Source organism: Pongo pygmaeus, chromosome 9, assembly GCF_028885625.2.
Source record: "Pongo pygmaeus isolate AG05252 chromosome 9, NHGRI_mPonPyg2-v2.0_pri, whole genome shotgun sequence".
Classification (NCBI taxonomy): domain Eukaryota; kingdom Metazoa; phylum Chordata; class Mammalia; order Primates; family Hominidae; genus Pongo; species Pongo pygmaeus.
Window position 1 is genome coordinate 117,257,258 of NC_072382.2, and position 14,507 is coordinate 117,271,764.

The window sequence follows — 14,507 nt, forward strand, 5'->3', positions numbered from 1 at the left end:
AAATGAGTTACACTTAAAAACAGCCTCCTATTATCCATTATGCATAAACTAATTTTGAGACTGCCCGGTCTTCACAGCCCTGGATATTCTGCTCTGTAATTACAGGCCCCGATGCATGAACTGCAGGCAGTCCTTCAGAAGTGGGGAAAGCTCCAACAGGAAAACAGCACTACAGGAGGCAGGAAACCATTGCCACGTGGGTGCCAGGATAATGCCCAGTCTGCAAAGTCCTACCTGTTCTTACTACCTCTGGCAGTGGGGTACCTGGGTCGGACCAAATAGAGAGCAAAGTTCCACCAAAATTGGAATAAAAAACTTAAGGCCAGCCGGGCACGCTGGCTCATGCCTGTAATCCCAGCACTTTGGGAGGTTGAGGCAGGTGGATCACCTGAGGTCAGGAGTTCAAGATCAACCTGGCCAACACAGCGAAACCCCGTCTCTAATAAAAATACAAAAATTAGCCAGGCTTGATGACACGCACCTGTAATCCCAGCTACTCAGGAGGCTGAGGCAGGAGGATCACTTGAACCCAGGAGGCGGAGGTTGCAGTGAGCTGAGATCGCATCATTGCACTCCAGCCTGGGCGACAAGAGTGAAACTCCGTCTCAAAAAAAAAAAAAAAAAAAAAAAAAGTAAGGCCATATGTATGCTGAAAGTGATATGTAAACTATAAAGGCAGATCCTATATGGCAAGAACGCTAACACAGAGCCTGGCACATAGTAACATTATTATCTGCCATTACTATTATTACTACTCTTGCATTCATTGAATTCTTCTTAAGTATTCTACATGCAAAATCTCATTTAATCCTTGGAACAATCCCCAAGGTACATACTATTATTATCTTTCATTTTATATTTTTTAAACATGATTAGAAAGATTAAGTAACTGGCCTAAGATTGCAGTCTCTAACTTGCAGAAAGAGCCTATGCAATTAACCACTGTGCCTTTCTAAATATCTGTAAAGTGAATGAATAAATTTCACATTACAATGCATGAATAATAAGCAAAGGATAGCTACATTTTTAACATAAGGTGAAAATATGCCAGCAACCCAGAAACTTTTTTTTTTTTTTTTAAATAACAGAATTGCAGTATACTCCTAAGGAAAAGCATTCCTCATGAAGCTGAATCTCCAGGAGAATCTAGCCAGGCCCCAGTCCTCCCACACTCAGAACACAGTATGGGGACATTGGAAGATGTGGGGTGTTTTCATCTCCCTTCATTCTCTTGGCACATCAAATGAACACCTACTCAAATTTCCAGTTGGCAAAGAACAACATGGGACATTTCTGTAAGAAATGCTAATGTCGTATGATTTACCTCACTAGAGGAATGCAAATAGCTTTAGAAATTTCCACCAAAATGCCACCTGTACCATAAGGTTAAGGAACTTGCACGTACAATTCCCCAGGTAAAGAAACTGAGTCCTGGGTCACCTTTAGACTGGGTCTACAAGCAAGAAGCAGAGCAGAGAATTTAGGATTAAGCTGTTTCTAGTCTATCCACTAGCCACACGCCTTTCCCACCCCCAGCTCCTTCACACTGAAGATCTCGCCAAGCAATTTAACATATGGAACATGTGAAGAACGCATCAAATTCCCGCAGCCGCTAAGTACAAGTTATGACTACTCTGGCTTTCTCATAGTAAAGCTCGTCATTTTCTGCTTCATGGACTAGAACTCCTCGCCAACTACAAGTTCCAAAATTTTCCCCTTTGCTACATGGATTTAACCAATTTTGAAAACCAGATGGTGTTTTTGCCATTTATAACTGATAATCAATTGTTTTGTGAATTTAATTTTTCAAGAAAGAACTGAAATACTTATCAGAATTACAATCTGGGTGCTTCTTGTGTTTGAATATAATTGCCAGAAGCACCAAGAGCCCAGGTTTTCCTTTTCTTTTTTTCCTTTTGTTGTTGTGAGAAACTTTAAAGAGCAAGAGTGAGAGCGAGAGAGAGAGAGACCTTATATTGTTTGCTTTCACTAAAACAGTTAAGAAACATGGATAAACATATATGAAAAATAACCATTAAAAGATGATTCATGTTTGAGGAATACATTAGAGACAATCAATGAGAACTAGCATCATCTCGCTTTGTAAAGGACTAATTATTTGAGTACCTGGGTATAAAAAGCAAAAAAGACAAATTATCAGGGAAAAGAAAACAGTATTTGGAGTCAGCATTTGCCCGGCAGGTGGATTATTTAAGTACCTATAGAAAAGTGATTTAATCTCTGTTATGGACTAAATGTTTGTGTCTCCCCAAAATTCATATGTTGAAGCTTAAACTCCCCCCATATGATGGTATTTAGGCATGGGATCTTTGGGAGGTAATTAGATTTAGATGAGATTATGAAGGTGGGCCTCCATACTGGGATCAAAGTCCTTATAAGAAGAGCAAGAGATACCAGAGTTCTGTCTTGCCGTGAGCATGCACCAAGGAAAGGCCAGGTGATCACAGAGCGAGAAGGCAGCCCTGTGCAAGCCAGGAAGAGGGCCCTCATCAGAACCTAATGATGCCTTCCAGCCCCCAGAAGAGCACAAAAATACATTTCTGTTTTTTAAGCCACCAAGTCTACAGTATTTTGTTATATCCTCCTGAGCAGACTAAAGCAATCACTAAGCCTCAGCTGCCATTTTCAAAAGGTGCATTAAAAGTATCATAAATGTCAGCTTTTGATAGAAAAGCATTCCATACATTCAAGTAAGTTAGCAATATATTAGAATATTGGACTAGATAGACTATTGGTCTCATTTAGTAGCTCTTATATACTTAGATTAAGACTAAGAAGCTCATCTTTAGGGGTATCAGTCTATGAATCTTTATGAAATATGAAGCCGGCTAAACATATTTCTAAATGTGTAAACAGTTTACCCAAAGGTTTATTCTTCTAGGATAAGAGAGTTGACTGTACACTCTTGAATATCAAGTCAAATACCAATTTGAAGGAAAGTACTGAAGCAGGTTGCAGAAAAACCACACATGAACTGGATCAAGGAGCAGCCCCAATTCCCATGAAAGGGAATTTTCCATTGGGACTCAAGTCATAGTTTTTTCCAATCAAATATCTAGGAATATATCCAGATATATGTGGCTGATCCAAATATGTATTCAGTAAAAGAAAAAAACATTGTGGTGTACTTTCACTGAGCAGTCACTGTTAAATTTTGGGAATACAAAGGCAAATGAAAAACTGTAGTTACTGCCAAGGAACTCAGAGTATAGTTAGGGGAGGCAAAGTGCACAACTATTATATGTAATAAATGTTTTTACAATATGTGCACACAGCTCTATGTGAACACAAAAAGGAGGCACCTACTCAGGAGGCAAGTATGAATATGTGTGTATCTCAGAACATTTTCACACAGGAGAAATTCTTGAGCCAAGTCTTAGAATTTAAGTAAGAGTCCACAAGTTAGAGAGGGATATTATTGGGGCAGGGGGGAGGTGTGACGAGAGGGGAAGTCATTTACAAGGCCCAAAAGCTTGGGACAGCATCATGTATATTTGGGAAATTACAAATCAAATGGCCGGATGGCAGATTGTCAGAGGATGAGTGGCATGAAAGGAAGCTGGAAAAGATATACAGGGACTAGAGAATGTCTTGATTAACATGCTAAAAAGTTTCAATATTTATAGGTAATTAGAACCCATTGGTCTGGGTGCAGTAGCTCACACCTGTAATCCCAGCACTTTGGGAGGCTGAGGCCAGTGGATCATTTGAGGGCAGGAGTTCGAGACCAGCCTGGCCAACATGGTGAAACCCATCTCTACTGAAAATGCAAAAATTATCCAGTCATGGTGACAAGTGCCTGTAATCCCATCTATTTGGGAGGCTGAGGCACGAGAATTGAGACTTGCTTAAACCTGGGAAGCAGAGGTTGCAGTGAGCCAAGATCATACCACTGCACTCTAGCCTAGCAGCCTGGGCAACAGAGTGAGACTGTCTCCAAAAAAAAAAAAAATTGTACTTGCAGCATTGGAGTAGATGTTGGTGTCATTCATCAAAGACAGGTATGGGCACATGGAAAAGGTTGGTTTGATTGTTTGTTGTTTGTTTGGGGGATAGGTGCTGGAAAGAAGATAATTTTAACTTGGGGCAAGGAGGCTTTGAGATGCCTTTGAAATATTCAGCCAGACAACTTAGCTGGGAGTCAAGAGCATGTAGGTAGAAATTGAAGTCGTGGACTTGAAGGAGGGGAGGAGAGTTTCACCCAGATAGAGTATATTGAAGGACTTTAAACAAAATAAGCTAGGGGTACCACTATGATGAACACAAATTATTTAAGGAGTGGACGGAGCTTGAGAAGGAGGGACATGGGGATAGGAAAAGAATGAAAAGAGGAAGGAAGCCAAAGAGGGAAGATGCAAAGATTAACCATGCCAACTGCTCACAGAGAAGTCTAATGAATATATTTCACAAAGATTATCAAAGGTTAGCATTAGAGATCAGATCTTCTTATGCTAAGGTCTAGTATGTGATTACCTCACAGTCTATATAAACAGTTTGATTGAAGTTTGACAAAACAAGGAGAGGGATATGTGCTAATTTTGCTTACCTTCCCAGTAGGGCAGGAAGATATGTTTGCTAGTGATTTTCTAAGATGAAAGAAATAGCTTTAGAGTTTTTCAATTTGACATTCAATTTCATTGACACTGACAGACAGCCTTGGGTGGGATAGAGGGATTGTGGCAACTGAGGTAACTCAACTAATTATCACATATAGACCTTAGTTTTTATTTCCAAACTAAAATGTGATTGGTTATGATACTGTAAAAGTTTTCTTCCACACTTTAAAAGTAATATTTTCCTGATATGATATCATAATTGTCAGATGAGGCTTTGTGATAATTCCATAGCAGTACCGCACAACTTCCCAGGCAGCAGGATTTCAGCAAGATCCATTAAAAAAACAGATATTGATATCTATAGATTTTCATAAAGCTGCAAATATAAAATAGCCATATTATGAATATGAGATTGTATCACTCATGCTGCTAAAAGATGACAATGGTAATATAACTTTTTGTAATATGGGTTGTAAACAGGACAAGTTCTGAATAGAAATTGTCTTGATAATTTATCTTGCAGTCCCAAACAGGAAAACTTTTTAGGAGAATGTTCTCAAAAGCCAATTGTTGGGGCCTTATGATGGCCCTGTCCAACTTTTCATGTTTGTTCCTCTGGTTTCAAATGAAACTTAAATTTTTCAACTGCATTTTGAACTGGAGATTCGACTTTTGTTTTTTCCTTCTTTCTGGTTGTCCCTGCCTGACTAGTGGGCAACTTAGAGATTGATATTTTTGCACCAAAGTGTCTATATTTATTCATTCTTCAAACTCTGTCAATATAAATCAAACTATTGTCTGACTCTGTAATGAACAACAAACCCTAAATTTCCAAAGGACTGCATGTAGTTTAGCAATGCAACTCACATTAAAATCAATGCCTCGCTAAATCCCATGTAACTCTTTGAAAATGTAGGGGTTTGTCAAAAGGGTTCCAGAAGAGGAATAATCATCTTACTCTTTTGCAGATTTAAGTATTGCAAGTTCTGTCTTTTTCTTTTTTAAAAGTTACTTTGGCTCTCCAAGGATGCCTCTCTATCAGCTAGCAGGAACCCCATGTGGTGCTTTGAATATCTTCTTTTACCTGTCCCCAGACTGTGAAGAACTGAAGTTCAGTTTGTTTAAAGATCATGTTTTGAAGAAAAGCAACGCTTAATTTCAGTCTTTCATGTTCACTGACAGCATTGTCACTTGCTAAGCTATTTCTCTAAGACTTTGGTTACAGTACTATATCTTTCTATATATTTTATTTATGTGGCTTGTTCTGTGATGAATAACACATTTATGCAAAAATCTCAATATATCTACAAGATGCCAATAAACACAATGGGCATACTCTCCTACAGTGTAGTTAATAAAATACAGTAAATAGCATATAGTTTCAGAGGCAATTAGTACAGTTTGTGACTCCAATTACAAAAAAAAAGCCCTTATGATTTCTAATAATTGTTATTTATCTTTCCTCTGAAGTGGTCCTCTTGTCTGTGTCAGCTGTGGCCTAGAAACAGCATTGCCCGTGGGGAAGGTATATAGTGGCTGCTCACCACACTAGGATGAGAAAGAGAAATTGAGGATCAGGACCCTAGAGCTAACTACTCTTCTTGGAGAGCTACTCCATGGGACTTTGGATTGATCTTATTCTGCTCTGCCATCCACTCATGTCCTCCCACCAGGGTCAATTACCTGGCTTCCCAGTTCATACAGCCAACCTGAACAGTATATTTTGCTTGCTAATGTGAAGGAGAGAAAATCTCATGAAGTCAATTCAAACTTAGAAAGGGTTCGCAATTCCAAGTTGGTAAGATGTCTGGAATATTAGTCTTCTAAAGATGCATTTTGTAAAGCATGATCATCTTAGCACCAGGTGCCACCAACTCACTTCATGCTAGTTTAATACATATTTGATCACGAAACAAGCCCAAGGGAGGCTCCCAGGTCATTTGTCCACTGTTCTGTCTCGAAGCAGTGCCAATGGATCAATGTCCTGCTCCTAAAGAATCTCCCAAGGAGGCTAAGATTTGACATCCAGAGAACCCAGGAACATTGTGCATACTTGATATTTAAATGACTCTGCCCCTCTTCTCAAACTTACAAGGCATCCATCACACTTATATTCAGGGTAACAATGTTATGCTGGTAAATTACATGTGTTCAGCATCTACTGCAAATAGAATTTCTGATTTACAATTTACAAAATTATCTCTTCCACCCTCTGGGTTTACACTGTGGCTCATCCAGGGGCTTTTATTCAATATGTGTTTTGTTATGAAGATGCAAAAGAAAAATGGAAAGCCCCCCTCTTTTCTTTTCCCCCTCCTCCATCGAATGCACTAATAAAGCAAAGTCTTTTGATTTAGAAGAAATCCTATTGAGGGCCTAAAGGGGTGTCATCACAGTAAGATCACTTCTTCATTATCTAATTCTTTTCCCAATTGGCAGTGCTTTACAGAGAGCCATATTCTTTCAAAACCAATGATAAAGGGGTATTTGGAATAAACAGAAGAGCCCCTAGTCAATGAATACCTCAGATTGCCATGGATTGTGACTTTTAAAGCCAGTTCCAAGGAACTCAGCCTTTTTATCTTCAAATGTTCAAAATTAATTTGCCGAGCCATACAGATGGGTTTTCTCCCTTCACTAAAATTGTCTTTAAAATCACTGAAGTTTAGACTGTGCTTTCCATGCAGAAGCAGAGGGGCGGTTATTTCTAATGTTTTATTCTTCCTTTTTTATGATATCATTGATTTATTTATTTTAAATAATTGAGAAAAAGAGATGTTTTTGCAGAGGGCAAGAGGGCTGAAGCTAATGTACAACCATCTAGTACACAACACAAGTTCAACTCAATTATCTGGGGTCCGGGGAGACTCCAACCTGCCCATTTCTGTTTCTCAGAGGCAGGTTAAAAATCACCCAAATGGAACTGGTTTGCTGAATCAGGTTACAGTGGCCAATTCCATTTTCTCATCATTTTTGAAAGATTGCTCTTCAACTCTGAAAAGCATTGCAAATAAACACACGAAAAAGAAAAAAATCCACTTTCTCTCTGGAAAGACACAACCTTAAGGTAGCTTAACACTTAGACCCTAGCCTCTCCTGCAAAGTTCAAAAACTCAGAATCCCTGAAAGGATACTCAGGGGACACCTAGAAGTCACAGTAGAAAGACTATGAGCATAGCCCCCTACTTACTAATAAACAGTCTTTTTATTTCAGGAATTTTATTGGATGTCTTTTTAGGCGTCTAGACCGCTATGAAATCCATCATTTATAAGCATTTTGCATTTCAGTTAAACCCTCTAGTCTTGAAGGAATTATCATTTTTCTGAAAGTTAGTGACTCATTCTCTTCACAATTAAGCTTATTTATTATTAAGAGAAAAGAAGCAAAAAGGAGAACAGGAATAAATTAATAATCTTTAGAAACTATGTGCCAGGAAATGTGTTAGCTTGCCTTAAATGCATAATCTTTTTTTTTTTTTAGAAGCTCTCCCTTTTCTTCCCTCACTGATAAGCGTATCATATAAAAGGCCCTTTCTGGCAGAAAAATTTGAAATCAGATTATTCTGATTCTAAAAAAGGTTAAAGGGACATTATTTGAATTTTTGCTGAAGGGATCCAGATCGTCAAACTACTTCACTGGATAAAAGGAATAATAGAGATAGGATCTGTATTCAAATGCTATATTACTATTTTTTCTTCATTAGTTTGAAATGCATTTTGACAAAGGTATACAAATTTTAATCAGAGCTGAGAAGTATGGAATAAGAGAGAGAAGCATCAATATCTCCCTCAAGGTTTAAGATATTTTTTTCCCAATATCTCTCTTCATGAAGCTCAAATGTTGAATGGACCTGCCTTCATCTTTCTTCACAATTGCCTTCCTGGGTATTTTAAAATTAATCAGTCAAGCAAATATTTATTGACCAATATACTATGTTAGGCACCAAGAAAGTTACAAAGATGTAAAGACATGATCTCTTATCTCAAATAATTCATAATCAAGTTAAAGAGGCAAGATCTGTGAAAAGTTAACTTATAGCTCAAGGCTATATATGAGAAGCTTTTAATAGGTAGAGGAAAAGGCTATGCAAATATATTAAAATCCCCTTAAACAATTCCTTATGGTACAGATTTAATTACATCAATAATCGGCTTATGTACCTTATACTGACAAAATCAAAAGATCTTATATGACATAATTGACAATAAATACAAATAAATCTCAAAAAACAAGACTACGTGTATACATCCAAATAATATACCTACTTACATTGCTGCCTTGTTATTCTGAGTTGTCAATCTGAAGAAAAAAAAAAAAAAACTGGATACTAAATTTGCATATAATTTCACTGCATATGAAAAGGTACCTTCTTGTTTCCTGCCTTTTTCTCACTTCTTTCCTGCCATTGAAAACTTAAAGGTCACGCACAGTGGCAGGCTGAATAATGCTCTTTTTCCCTCCCCAAAAAAATTCAGTTTCTAATTCCTGGCCCCTGTGAATGTTACCTTGTATGGAAAAGGAGTTTTTGCAGATGTGATTAAGTTAAGGATCTTGTGATGGGCTATCCACGTGGGCTCTATGTGCCATCACAATTATCTTTATGAGAAGGAGGCAGAGGAAGACTTGATATACACACAGACACAGAAGAGATGGTGAAGATGGAGCAGAGATTTAAAGATGCTGGCCTTGAAGATTGGAATGACATGGCCACAGACCAAGAAATATCAGCAGCCACGAGAGGCTGGGAGAGGCAAAGAGCAAATTCTCCCATAGAGCCTCTGGAGGCTGGGCAGCTCTGCTGACACATTGATTTTGGTCTAGTGGTGCTGATTTCAGATTTTTGGTCTCCAGAACTGCAAAAGAATAAACTTCTCTTGTTGTAAGCCACCAACTTTGTGGTATTTGATATAGCAGCCTTAAGAAAGCAAATATAGACACTAATGTTTATTGAGTGTTCACTATGAACTATTCTATATGAAACATCTCATTTAAGTCTTGTAACAACTATTATTATTAGGATGAGGGAATTGCAGCTCAAAAAGGTGAGAGCAACTTGCAAAGATCTATCTCACTTCAAACAAAGCCCATGCCCTTTACACAGTGCTATATTTTCTCAACACCTTTTTCCCTGATTGTCTGTTATTCTCATGTCACGTTAAGATAACCCAGGCTGATATGAAGTATAACCAGCTTCAACATGTACGTGTATGGATTTCTTTCTTTTTTGTGTGCTCCACAGGTTCCATTCTAATCCAACAGATACTCTCGGAACCTTAGTTTGAAACAAAACAAAAAGCACCATTGCCCTCTTGCTGTGGAACCTGGCAGTGATTTGTCCCTAAGGGTCACCCTTTGGAACACGCCCTAATAGCTTCATCCCTACCTGCCTGGGGAAGTCATATCTCAGCCCTAGATTGAAAATTTCTTCCTGTCTATTGCTGCAAACACACAAATCTCATCACAGCGTGTGCTGCTAGTTAGCATTTTGGCAATGGAGGCTTTCTCATGGAGAAGAGGGATAGGGAGAGGTAGGGAGGGAGAAAGTTAATCTTGTCTCTCTTTCGTCTTCGTCTCTTTGATGGCTGCCCTGGTCTTTGAAGTTGGGTAAATACACAGCATGGTGGGAGGGGATGCCAGCTGCCCAGACACCACTGGCAGAAGACTGAGGAGCTGTTGCCTTCCCTCCCCAGCCTGGGAGGTGTGCCCTATTGCAGCATTTTTTCCCTGGGGTATTCCACATTGAGAGCTGCCAAGTAACAAATCCCACCCGGTATCTTGGTGGTGAGGTCTTAAGCAGGATCAGCTCTGGACAAGAGTTTTATGACTCTTAGCATTGTCTTCTCACCCTATATTCCCCTCTCCAGCTCATTATCTGGACAAGAGTTTTATGACTCTTAGCATTGACTTCTCACCCTATATTCTCCTCTCCAGGTCATTATCTGTGATGAAAAAAAAAAAACTGGGAAAGGCCATCTGTCTCCTTCTTTTTGTTTCTTTACACCCTCTTCTCTGTGTCACTTCCTTTCCAAATTCTTTTGCAATTTCAGGGGCTGACCTCTCTACCTCTTCTTTTCTCTTTCTATTAAAATGTTAACCTTCTACATGGCCTAGTCAAGCCACAAGCATTCATTAAGCACCTACAGTGTACAATGCACTACAGTTTGTGCTGTAATAAGGCTTAGCTTAGTGCCAAGGAAGTAAGCCACAGCAGCTGCATGGAAAGGGCAACAAGCAAGTAGCAAAGTGCTGTGAGTAGAATCCAGCTCAGCCTTTCCTTCAGAAAAAAAGAAAAATCTTTCAGAGGATGACTGTCTACTGCAGCAGACATGCATAGATGCCATCAAAAGAATCCCAAAGACTGCAAATAAGATCCCTGGAGATCTTACTGACCAAATGATTGGAAACAGCCAAAGGTGGAGATAAGAAAGTGGAGACAAAACAAAATTCGAAAGAGGTAGCTTTGAAAGGAAGAAAGAAACGGAGACTCTAGCAAGGCAACTAGTTAAGACTCTATGAAGGATTGAGGAAGGGGCCATGCTTAGCAAGCCACAAGATTAGGAAGAAACAATTACAAAAAAAGAGGTCTTCTCACAAAGAAGGCAAGCATCAGCCATGAACAAGCTCAAGTGAAAACTTCTGAGGCTGTTTTTGGATTCTATTAGGTACTGCCTTCCTCTCCTTGGGGACTTACCTGAAAATTCATCTTTATTTATTTATTTATTTATTTATTTATTTATTTTAAAGAGACTGGGTCTAGTTCTGTTGCCCAGGCTGGAGCAAAAAGGCATGATCACAGCTCACTGCAGCCTCGACCTCCTGGCTGCAAGCAATTCTCCTGCCCCAGCCTCCTGTGTAGCTGGGACTATAGGTGTATGCCACCATGCCCAGCTTATTTTAAAAATGTTTTGTAGAGATAAGATGTTGCTATGTTGCCCAGGCTTGTCTTGAACTTCTGGCCTCAAGCCATCTTCCTACCTCAGCCTCCCAAAGCACTGGGATTATAGGCACAAGCCATTATACCCAGCCTGAAAACTCTTTTTTTTGAAGAAGCTTTCCTAGTTTAAGGAAGCAATATCAATATGGCTACTATGTATAATGATAATAATTAAAATTTATTGAACAATTACCATGTACATGCCAGGGTTTGTGCTAAGTGCTGTATCAAAATAATGCTCTCTGTACTAGGGTTATACTATTTTTACCCACATTCCCCAGATAAAGAAACTGTAGATTGGGAATATTAAGTAGCTTACCCAAGGTAACCATTAGGAAGTGGCGGACCCAACCAGAAACCAACTAGGAACTTGGACTAATTCTGAAGTCCATGTTATATGCCAAAGATATGGTAAGTAATATGGGTATGTGCCCACATGTGTGCACACACACACACCCTCTAGCATCATGTTTATGGTAGGGTTCTCTGTAATACCTCTTCGGTTTTCTTCAAATCCCCTGATGCCATGACGTGGCTTCAACAAATGTCTTTCTGCTGTTCTTTCTAGAAATGCCGGTCAATTGTCCTAGGAGGCATTAATGCTTATCATGCCCGCCATAACATAAAAGTATCAATTCATCTGTAATTCCCTGTTTTCTGGACCATTTCTTTGAACACACCTTGATTTTCTGGGAAGGCTTTGTTTTAATACTCAACCTAATACTCATCCTCTCTTGCCCTGGGGTAAATCCGGCATATTACATGCACGATTTTTTTAGTCTTTGAGAGTCAAAACCAGTTGCCAGAATACAAAATGAAATAACAAGAAGACAAGCTATAGGTTTCTTTATATGACAATGAAGAGCTCAATGGCTGACTGCACTGCAGTCTGGTGCCTTTATAGTTCCTGGCTGAGAATGGACTGTCTGCCATGTTAGCTCAACAGTGCTCAGTGGCTTTCAAACTTGAACATGCATCGGAATCATCCAGAGGGCTTGTTAAAGCCCAGATGACTGGAGCTTCTAGATAGTCAAACATGTGGAGGTTCCTGGAGGGTGGTGCACCAAGGGAGGACATGGAAGCTCGGCGCCCCTTCCCTCCACTACCCCAACAAAATACCAGAAGACTGAGTCTTACTCCCTGAGTTCTTGATTCAGTAGTGTGGGGTGGGGCTCTAGAATCTGCATTTCTGATCTACCAAGTCCCCAAGTGATGCCGAGACTGACTGCTGACCTCAGTGGCACATTTTAAAAACCACTGGTATCAAGAAATTGATTTAGAACTAAATAATGTTAGAACTAATCTGGGTTGCATGGGACAGTGCTAAATGGGGGCCTACCTATATATCCATATATCTATATATATCTCGTATATCTACATTTATATATACATATGTGCATATATCACAATATATGTGAATATGAATTTATAACTGTTCAAAGCATGCTTAGCCAGATCATTTCTCTTTATCCACATAATTTCCTCCATGGAGTAGCATTCATTATGATATTGTGTGTCTGAGGCAGTGGACTCTGAGGTCAGATAGGCCTTAGTTGACTTAACCGATCTTCCAATTACTAGTTGTGCTTCTTTGGATGACTCACTTTAAGCTCTCTAAGATTCATTTCTTCATTTCTAAAATTGAAAAATAAGAGTGCATACTTCATGGTGGTGTTGTGACGATTAATGGCTATAACTCAGGAAAATCGCCTCACATGTTGACATTTGGTAAATACTCCACGAACACAGGTGCAGTTGTTCTAGTTCTACAGATGAGGCACCAAAAGAATAAGGGACTTGCACAAGGACCCCCACCTGCTGGGGGCAAAGCTGAGCTTCCTGATCTAGAGCCTCTTTATTTGCAGGCCTGGACTCCCGTTTGAATAATTCCAGCACATTGCAGATTCTATAGACAGCTTTGGGGATGGTGGTACCTCAGTTAATGAAGCCTCTGGGAATGAAGCTCTTTTATTCCACATTTTAAAAGCAAACAAAAAACCCTTCATAAATCATTTGAAGAAAAGCTGCATGTATTCACAGCTGCCCATGACAAAAATACCTCTGAGCACAGCTTCTATTTGTCCCCTCCCAGTTGAATGTAAATAGGGCTCATCGCAGGCAAACCTGTAAAGACGAAGACGATTCCTTTATTCCACCTCAGTGGCAAATGTCAGGTGTTCTCTTTCCTCCTTTTCCTTTTCAAAATAAGAAAGTGCCTGCTATCAGTCATTTGCTCTTATTGGTAGATTGACTTTAGCATGAATGAGCTTCAATGTACAATCACATCTGTATTTTAAGTCTTTCATATTTAATTATGGGAACCAAAACTTTTTCTTCATTAGCATAAATTTCAGGCATTAGCTGCCAGACAGAGAGAAATGAGGGAAGTTAAGAGAACCCTGGGATATCTTCTGTTTCCCCGAGATATTAGACGAATGAGCTGGGAACTGTCAAATTCTTTCTTCCAGACAAGTGGCTTAGTGGGGTGTCGGATAGGATGAGGTGGGTGTGGGAGGCTCCCAGAATCTCCATGAACAGCCTCTCAATTTCCCCAAGTAAAAATATAGGTAAAATCAATGTGCTTTCCTTGCAAACAGAATTTGAGGACAGTCCTCAAACTCCACCCAGCCAGATTGCCATGACTGCAGCCCCTCTGTAGAAATTTTGAAACAATCAGGGTTCCAGACTTTCTCTCTGCCCCCTCCCCTCCCTTTCTTACCTGACTTGAGGGTAGGCTCCTTCTTCCAGTCTAGCACATGAACTTGGACAGATTACTTGGCCTTTCTGTGTCTTGAGTTCCTGGATTTTGAGATAGAAATAATATGTTCCTCACTGGAAACAGTGAGAATGATAAGCGATATTATAAATAAGGCTTCTAGGACAGATCCTGTACTTCATGGACACTTAATAAATGCTTATTTATTCATTCCATTTGTCAGTCTGTCATTTGGTCAGTCATCTAGGTAAACATTTTTGTATATATAATATGAGCCAG